We start from the raw sequence: 9,794 nt of genomic DNA on the forward strand, positions 1-9,794 counted from the left end.
AGACAAACAAAATATTTGTATAAACACATAAAGTCATACACTATTCTGAAACTGCTGCTGAATGGACTCATGTTCTTTCTAAGTGGATACGGTGGATATGGCTCCAAGAAATCCGGAGTCCCGATGCTTCCTGTGGTGCGAAACCTCCCTTGGCAGCTTGAGACACAAGTGAGGTCAGAAGCAGGCGATGGCACATCTTCTTAACTCAGCCACAGCACCCTCCTAACAGTTACTCTAGCTGTGGTCACCCGATGGGCTTCTAGACATTTTCTTCAAGTCTCTTTTTTCATTAAGCTTAAAGTCACTGCCGCACAGACTCCCACGAGTCTCTTAAGCATTTCATTATGGCTGCTGGATAACCAGGGAAGCTGCGGACAAGAGACCTAACGTTCCACATACTTCAGTTGGTGCTACGTGGTCCATAACCTTTCAGTCACAGAGGTATGCTGGTTAGCTTTAGTCAAGGTGACACAAGTTAGAATCATTTTGGAAGAGGAACCTCAGATAACATAACGCTCCCTCTAGCTTGGCTTGTGGGCAAACCCTTGGGTGTTTTGGGTTTTTGTTTGTTTTGGTTTTTGTTGTTGTTTTTTAGTTTATTGAAGATTGATATGGGAGAGCATTGCTTATAGTGGTCCAAGTGCTTTAAGAAATCAGGCCGAATGAGCTATAAGGAACAAGCCAGTAAGTTGCACTCCTCCATGGCCTCTGTCTCAGTTCCTGCCTTGAGCTGCCCTCTGGACTCACCAGGATGATGAACGACAAATTGGAAAGTGAGATAAGCCCTTTCCTCCCCAAGTTGCTTTCAGTCATGGTGTTTTATTACTACAGTAGAAACCCTAACAGACCAAAAAAGGGTACCAGAGATTGAAGCTTTCTTGTGATAGAGTGTATTTTGAGCAGGATTATGGAAGGATTTTGAAACATTTAGACTGGAAAATCCATTGGGTGCTCAGAGCTCTGGGTTTTTTTTTTTTTGTTTTTTTGTTTTTTGTTTGGTAGTTTGGAAAGATAAGAATATTGAGAGTAATGTGGATGGTGGAAGCTTAGGAAGTTTCAGAAGGAAGTTTTTTCTTAGCGTCCCTTAAAGACTCTTGTGATACTTCACTTCCAGGCATATACCCAAAAGATGCACCAACATATAACATGGACACATGCTCCACTATGTTCATAACTGTCTTATTTAAATAGCTAGAAGCTAGAAACAACTCAGATGTCCCTCAACAGGAATGGATACAGAAAAGGTGGTACATTTACACAATGGAATACTATTAAAACAATGACTATCAGCTATTAAAAACAATGACTTCATAAAATTCACAGGCAAATGGATGGAACTAGAAAATATCCTAAATGAGGTAATTAAGACACAAAAGAACACACATAGTATGTATTCACTGATAATGGATATTAAGCAAAAAGCTCAGAATATCCATGATACAACTCACAGACCATATGAAGCTCAAGAAGAAGGAAGACCAAAGTGTGAATGCTTCAGTCCTACTTAGAAGGGGGAACAAAATAATCATGGGAGGTAGAAGGAGGGAGGGACTTGGGAGGAAGGTGGGCTAAAGGGAGCAGGATCCAGTGTGGGAGGAACCGGTGAAGAAGTACAGAGGGTCAGAAAATTGAACAGAGGAGTGTAGCAGTGAGGGATGGGGAACCGAGGGATAGCCACTAGAAAGTCCCAGATGCCAGAGAAGCAAGAACTTACCAGGACCCAACCAGGATATCCTACATAGGGAAGATAGAATCTGTTGAGACCATATCCAGTGGTTAGGCACAGTCCCTGGTTGAGGGATGGGGCCGCCAACCCATCTCAAAAATATTAACCCAGAACTGCTCCTGTTGAAAGGTAATGTAGGGACAAAGAGTGTAGCAGAGACTGAAGGAAAGGCCATCCAAAGACTGCCCCACCTAGGGATCCATCCCATCTGTAGACATCAAACCCAGACACTATTGCTGTTGCCAGGAAGTGCTTGCTGACAGGAGCCTGGTATAGCTGTCCCCTGAGAGGCTCTGTCAGAGCCTGACCAATACAGATGCTCGCAGCCAATCATCAGACTGAGCATGAAAGCCCAATGGAGGAGTTAGGGAAAGGACCGAAGGAGCTGAAGAAGCAACCCCATAGGAAGAACAACAAAATCAACCAACCAGATCCCCAAGAGTTCCCAGGGATTAAACCAACAACCAAAGAATACACATGGCGGGACCCATGGCTCCAGCTGTATATGTAACAGAGGATGGCCTTATCTGGCATCAATGGGAGGGACAGCCCTTGGTCCTGTGGAGGCTTGATGCTCCAACATAGGAGAATGCTAGGGTGGTGAGGCTGGAGTGGGTGGGTGAGTGGGTGAGCACCCTTCTAGAAGCAGGGGAAGGGAGGATGGGATAGGGCATTTGTGGAGGGGAAATCAGGAAGGGGGATAACATTTGAAATGTAAATAAATGACCAATTAAAAAAAAAAAGAATCTGTGGTGTCTGGTCAGTTGGAGCTGAAGAATCAGCTGTGACAAAGAAGACTCCAGCTCCACTGAAGTAAAACCTTTGCTTTGCTAGGACAATAGATACTGATCTGCTGAGACTAGAGGAACCATTGTGATTAAGAAGAGACCAGTGTCACTGAGGCAGAATCTTCTGGGAAGTGTTTTCTCAGGGTCAGCACATGGAAGCTGTGATCCAAAGGCAGAGATGGCCATACCTTGTGCTGGCAGCCACTTGGTACTGCTTATGGAGACATGAAGGTTTCATGGAGAGAAGGTGAGACTTAGCACTACCAGATAGGGCTGAATTCAAGTCCCAGAAGAGAGGCAGGAAGAGGTCATTGGGAAATGTGCATCCTTAGTATAGTAAAAGACCTAGGATTGAAGGCGTCATGGAGAGAGGCTGAGGCTTTGCCTCAATAGGGCAGGATTGCAAGCCCTGGCGAGAGCCCAGGAGAAACTGGTGAGAGTGCAGCCTGATTGCAGTGCAGACCAGAGCAGTCTAGAGATACCAGTGTGATGAACTACTGCCAAGGCCTGCAACACCCAGGCTGTTGAGCTGGCCTGAGCCTAGGAAACACTATATGTGTGCTGTGGAGGGTGGAGCCAGAGAAGTGACTCAAGCCAATTAGAGAAACCCAAAGGACCATGAATGAATCTCTGACCCTGAGAGAGATACTGAGCTTCATACTGTTAAGATTTGTTTCTTCTTTGATTTCATTGTGACTATTCCCTAGTTCCTCTCTATTGAAAGAAGAAAGGATTCGACCTATTTTGGTTTTACTAGGAGTCCTAAAGTTAAGCGACGTTGAACTTCTTTAAAGAGCTTTTGGAGTTTTTCACAGAGATTCGGATAGTCCGAGGCTTTGGATAGTTTAGAGACTGAAATTTTAAATTGTTTCAATTTTTAAAGACCGTGGGACTTTCAAGTTCATAGTGTGTTTTCTTTTGTAATATTTATTAATATGGCATCTTGGGATCAACAAGAAAGAAGATTATAGTATAGTGGTGATGTATTTTGTGTGCCAAGTTGACAAGGGACCAACCAAGTCTGCTGGTTAGTTTCCTGTCAACAAGCTAGAGTCATTTTGGAAAAGATAACTTCAGGGAGAATGTGGACCTGAATAGATTGGCTTGTCAGAGAGCCTATAGTGCATTTTTAAACAAAAATTGAACAGTGATACGCAAGGTCACAGCAAAATGTGGGAGGTGCTACCCATGGGCAAGTGGTTCAGTGTGATAGGTGCCATGCCACAGGCAAGTGGTCCTGGGTGCTATAAGAAAAGCTGAACAAGCCACGGGGAGCAAGCGTGTAAGCAGCGTCCCTCCGCAGCCTCTGCATCAGACCCTGCCTCCAGGTTCCCGCTTTGAGTTCCTTCGCTGGCTTGCCTGAATGATGGACTACAATCTCTAAAGATGAAATAAACCCGCTGCACTTCAAGTTGCTTTTGGCCGTGGTGTTTTACAACAGCAATAAGGACTCTAAGCCGTAAGTTGGTTTTGATGTTTCTGGAGTTGTTTCATTTCGAGTTTGTCAAAAATGGAGTTGACGGGGTCATGGGATGAGTGTATGTGTGTTTGTAGCCTTAGTCCCCCTCACCTCCAGTGTCTTCTATCTGGGCACGTTGGACACCTATTGCCTCTGATTTCATCTAAGCTGACACTTAGTAGACATAGCATATGGAAGGACAACAGAGATCTAGGTTTCAGGCAACTACTTTAATGTGTAAGTAGTTTCACTTAGCTAAAGTTAAACTCCCATTTTTTTCCCCTCTCTTCCGAGGGAGAGTTTTATTTTATATAAAATGAAGATATTAGGTCAAAAAGCACATATTGAAGTAAGTCATAATTTAACTCAAGTAAGAGTTCTCTTCTAGTTCCAAAGAGTGAGAGTAAAAGTCAGATTAAGCACAGGAACCTTGAGGGCATGAATGACTTCATCTATTTTTATTGTGTCTCCCAGGCCTGGTTAGTTCTCTGTATATCATATTTCCTTAGCAGAATCCTTAATTACAGTGCTGAAGAGGTAACGGATAATAGACATAGAAATGAAATGTCTTCTGCGAAACTTCCTTTACTGCTTCACATCTTTAATAACCTAAACCAAGTTCTCAAATAACCTGGCTTTCATGAGAGAAACTACGAAGCTGAAGGGGAGAAAAAAAGTTATCAATAGACTATTGATCATTTGAAAATAATATTTTATTATAATAACAGAGTAGGCACATCTATATTTTTAAAATTTTTTTTTTCCCCAAACTGCCCAAGAATGTGTTTTACACGGTAAAAGTGCTCAGGAAATTTTTGTTTTTATAAATTTAATTAGGTGCTAACAGCACTTAACGTTAATGAAGAAAGTTGATGAGGCAGCACTTGGGTAATTACATACAAGTACATAATCTTTCTCAGTGTTTTAAACCTAGGCTTTATTTGAAGTTATTAAGTGGATGCATTTGACCTGGTTGTGTGTAGATGGTCCTGGAGTGTGCTCATTCTTGTTATCATGGAGGACAGCAATTTTGGGAAGACCGCCATGGTTACCTTCTCTATAAAGCAGTCATGGCAACTTGCTGATAGAATAGTAATGGCTACCAAAGGTAGGTATAGAACAACAAAAAAATATCTGTACAGGTTAGAGAAAGCAGCAGTATGGTGGCCTGGTTCCTAAACAGCAGACAAACGGATCCATCTCCTAGGAAGCACTCGAAACTGTTTTGTAAAATCACGGATGCACAGAAGAGTCTTAAGTGCATCATAAGTGCAGTATGACCGGAGGAGTCAGAACACAGTAAGCCTAGATTCGATTCTCAGTGGTGCCAGGCTCACAATTGTTAGTGAGCATTACTTGTACCAGAAAGGAAAGACAAGAAAGTCATATAGACATGTTTATAAAATTCTGAAGAGGGAAGATTGACCTCTAGTGACCTCTAATGACCTCTGATGACCTCTAATGGTCTCTAATGACCTCTAATGACTCAAATGGCTACAAGACCTGAAGGAACCTGGTATAATTTCAAGGGGCACAAACTGATGGGTTACTTTCACAGTTAGGTGAGCTCTGCTGAATACCAGTGTTTGGAGGGTTAGCAAACCGCAGAGTGTAGTCAGTGTAGTTAGCACTTTCTGGATATATTCTCTAAGGAAGCATTTAGATGATTTGGGACAAAGGTCATCCACTTGCCAAAGATGCTTATAATTTATTAATGAGGCTAATGGGGCACATGATTTTTGTTTTTTAATTTGTGTGATTGACATAATTTGAAATGCTCTTACTGGGAGGTACATTTGGAAGGTTAGATATTGGGAAGTCTAATTTTGGGGTGCTGAAAATAAGATTTACGTTCTTAACCAGAGATTTAATGAGGGCTCAAAATATGCAAAGTAATTACTCTGACTCCTTCTCTTAGAATTAATTATAGATTTCCCTACTTGTTCCAAAAAGGCATATATATTATGACCCAAGTTCACCTAATTTCTATTCTCGTCTCACAATACTGCCTGTGTACATGCCTAATAAAATAGAATTTACATTTCTATTCCCTAACGAGTCTGCTTTTCTGACACAGTACATTGCCGATGCCCTGGGATATCATTAACTTTCCTAGACTTTTGTCTCTTTCAAGGTGTGAGTCAGGGCCTCCAATCTTCGTTGATTTTCATTTATCTTGGAGAATTTTGTTTACTTTCCTTGATTCCCTATTGCAATGTACAAGTTGTTTAAAAGGAAGACATTTAGAACAATATAAAGCCTGTATAAGTAAGTCTTACTTTTTTCTTTCTTTCTTTTTCTTGTCACAGGGAACACCCCCACCCCCAGCCCCACCCCCACACCCCCAGATTATTATTTTAGTGGTAGACATCCTTGTGTCTGGCCTGGAAATTGCTTTCTATGAAGAAATTGCATGGATGGTGAGGGCCAAGGATGGAGAGAGCTGGTCTGTTCTTCATAAGACTTTAAAAATTTAGATGGGGATCTTTATGAAGCAGCTAAGTGTAAAAATCTGTTGCATAAAGGTCACCTGAAGTGGGGTGAAGGTTCAGCTCAGAGAGCAGAACTAATTCCAAGCTACTTATACCAATTGGAAGTGATTTGTCCAAAGAAAGGACTCCTGCTTTTTGAATTCTTTCTTCTTTCCTTCCTTCCTTCCTTCCTTCCTTCCTTCCTTCCTTCCTTCCTTCCTTCCTTCCTCCCTCCCTCCCTCCCTTCCTCTCTCTCTCTCTCTCTCTCTCTCTCTCTCTCTCTCTCTCTCTCTCTCTCTCTCTCTCTTTCTTTCACCCATTTCAATTACCAAATCGTGTGACTTTCTAGAGTGCCCACAAAGTAGATTCATTCCAGACTGGGAGTAGCTTTGGGGTATGAGAAGTGATGAATGTGGTTTAAGAGAAAACAGAATTCTGAGTGCTTGCATGATCCTTTGTTGGGATCATTGACACACTTTTCTCATGTTCTGTGATTCACTTTAAATTAGAAAGACACATCATTTAAACCCTGATTAGCCAAGCGGCTCATTCCTAAGACAATAATTTTTAGCTTTCTGTTACATAATGAGGAATAAAAGCCAAATGTGTACAATCTCCATATCAGATATTCTGCTCCATTTAAGAAATGAGAAAAGTGAATGGTATATATTTGTTGTTGTTGTTGTTGTTGCTCCTGCTGCTGCTCTTCCCCAGACACCAATACCCCCTCCAGATCCTCATGATCATTATCCTGGGAACTCTTTCTAGAGCATCGAAGTGACATAGGTTGGCAATAGGAGAAGCTATTCTAACTGAGACCTTTAGCCTCCTCTGGTAAATGGTGTGTATATGTCTCTTGCATGTTTCCTCCTGAAAACGTAGATTTCACTTTCAAATACTGATATTTACATATCCACTCTTTCCTTCTCTAAGCAAATAATAATATGTAAAATTCTAAAATTGAGGAATATTGAAGTTAGGCCTGGTTCTGGGCACAGCTCCGTGCTCCCCAAAATAAGACTCAAACTCAAAATATATTTGCAAATGCCTTGGTCATATAGCTAGGCTCTACTCTCATTAGATCATAACTAAAGATAACCCATTTATTTTAACCTATATTCGGCCACATGGCTGGTTACTTGTGCTCAGGTACCATGCATCTATCTCCTCACGTCTTCCCGGGCGGATCTCTCTCCTGTCTCTATCCTAGAATTCTATGTGCCTCCTTGATGTCCAACCTTTCATTTCCTGCCTAAGCCATAGGACATAGGTTTTTTTTTTTTTTTATTAGCAGGTGATAAATTCATACAATACACAAGATATTCTCTGTACAGAGGAACAATAAGTCTGCCCCTCTGTATTAATCTCAATGTTTTGTGCTATAGTCAAATATTAGCAGGGTTTTCATTCATGTACTTTGAAGATACACTTTAAGCTAGTTTGAAATCTGTTAAAGACCAAATGCGTCTCAACTTGCGAGTCACACTTACCTGCATGGCCATCCATGTTCACAGAAGATTCTTTTCTATTAAACAATAGGACTCGGTGTTAAAGAATTCACTGTGGTAAACGTGAAACCAGTATTTACTAACTGTCAGGATAAAATGTATTTGAAATTATGAAAAGGCTGTGTGATTTGTGTAACTGAACTATATTTGTCACACTTAGAAGACACAGAAGGCTCTTCTTTTACAGAATGGCTGTCTGAGGAAGGCAGGAGCTCTCTTCTTCGTGCTTCTCATCTTTGAGTTTTTAGACATCATCGTAGTTCCCAAGGCTTCCGAGCATGGAAGGACAGGTGGTGTGAATATGGATAAATAGATGGTTTATGAATGCACACATGCACGTACACACACGAACACACACACACACACAGTATGTGTGGCAACACATTTAAGAAGGGACAGGGAGCTGGAGAAACAGTCACTTGTGTGTTGCCTTGGTTATGAGACTTTATTTTTCTCATTTATTTGAGAAGATACTGACAGAAAGTTTCTATACATCATTGAACAATGATGGCAATTATTAGGACTACAAATTGAAAAGCCATGTTGCAAATGAAACTGGGAAAACGAAATCCATATTTGGAACTATTTTAGTCATGTTCAATTCAGAAACAAATATGAATTCATTATATTAAACAAAATATCTCTTTTTTCTTTTTTAAATTAATTAATTAATTAATTAATTTTATATTTTATTTACATTTCAGATGCCATCCTCTTTCCCCATTTCCCCTCCCTAGAAAGCCCTATCCCATTCCCCCTCCTCCTTTTTGCTTTTATACATTTTTTAAAAATGTTAATCAAAGGCTTTATAAGTTTGGTATTGCTCAATCAGAAGTGTAACCCAATACCCAACCTAGATATATAAACTATCTTTGACTGGTGGAGACATGTGAACATCTGCCTCCATGCCCCCCTCTCTTTCTCTCTCTTTCTCCCTCTTTCTCCCTCTTTCTCTCTCTTTCTCTCTCTCATCACCTAGCTTCACCCTTCCTGTTAAAATAAAACTTTTCTCTCAAAATGCAATTAGAGCATAGTTATTCCTAATTGTACCGGTGAGGTACAAGATAGTCCTAATACCCAGTCCATCATTAACAAAATATCTCTTAACTAGGGAATCATCAGCTCAAAACTTAAGAATGTCTAATGACCATCCTCCAATCCCTTCACCCCTTGCAAAGGATGAAGTCCTATATATTAAAAGGAAATTAATTTTAAGTCTATCTATTTTATGTGTATTCTTAGAAGATGTTTTTCACGTAAGTAACATCAGAAGAAGAAACTTTGATTTACTGGAAAATGAAGCAGTCTGTAAAGCTTTTGAGTTTCTTACAGAGACTTAAGAGGAAAATAAAGCCTGTTACTATTCCATAACACTCTTCAGAATATAAGGGAATCTGTGGGACATATATGTGGCACGGCAGAAGGACCACATCCAGGTTGTGCCAACTGAGCAATTGTCACAACTGTTGTCAGAGCTGTCTGTCTTTGGAGATGTTACTTGCCCTCTCTAAACATACTTTCCCCATCTACAGAAATGTGTACTATGAGACTGCTATAGTATTGAATGTTACAACCGACACACTGAAAAAGAAATCACAGTTCTTTGGGTTGCCAAATTGTTTGCACGCATGGTAGACTGATTCTCTTTTTGTCCCCAAAGGAAGATCATAGTGCTTTCTAACTAAAAACTGTCATAGCTTCAAATTAATACTGTATTTTATGTTTCCTCAACATTAGAGTCACTGACAGATGTTCAATCACACACACTCTCTTAGAAATGACCACCACATTCAAACTGTGATTCCACTGAGATGGATTCAGAAAGAGCCCACCTTTCTGATT

Source organism: Arvicanthis niloticus, chromosome 20 (genome assembly GCF_011762505.2).
Source record: "Arvicanthis niloticus isolate mArvNil1 chromosome 20, mArvNil1.pat.X, whole genome shotgun sequence".
Lineage (NCBI taxonomy): Eukaryota > Metazoa > Chordata > Mammalia > Rodentia > Muridae > Arvicanthis > Arvicanthis niloticus.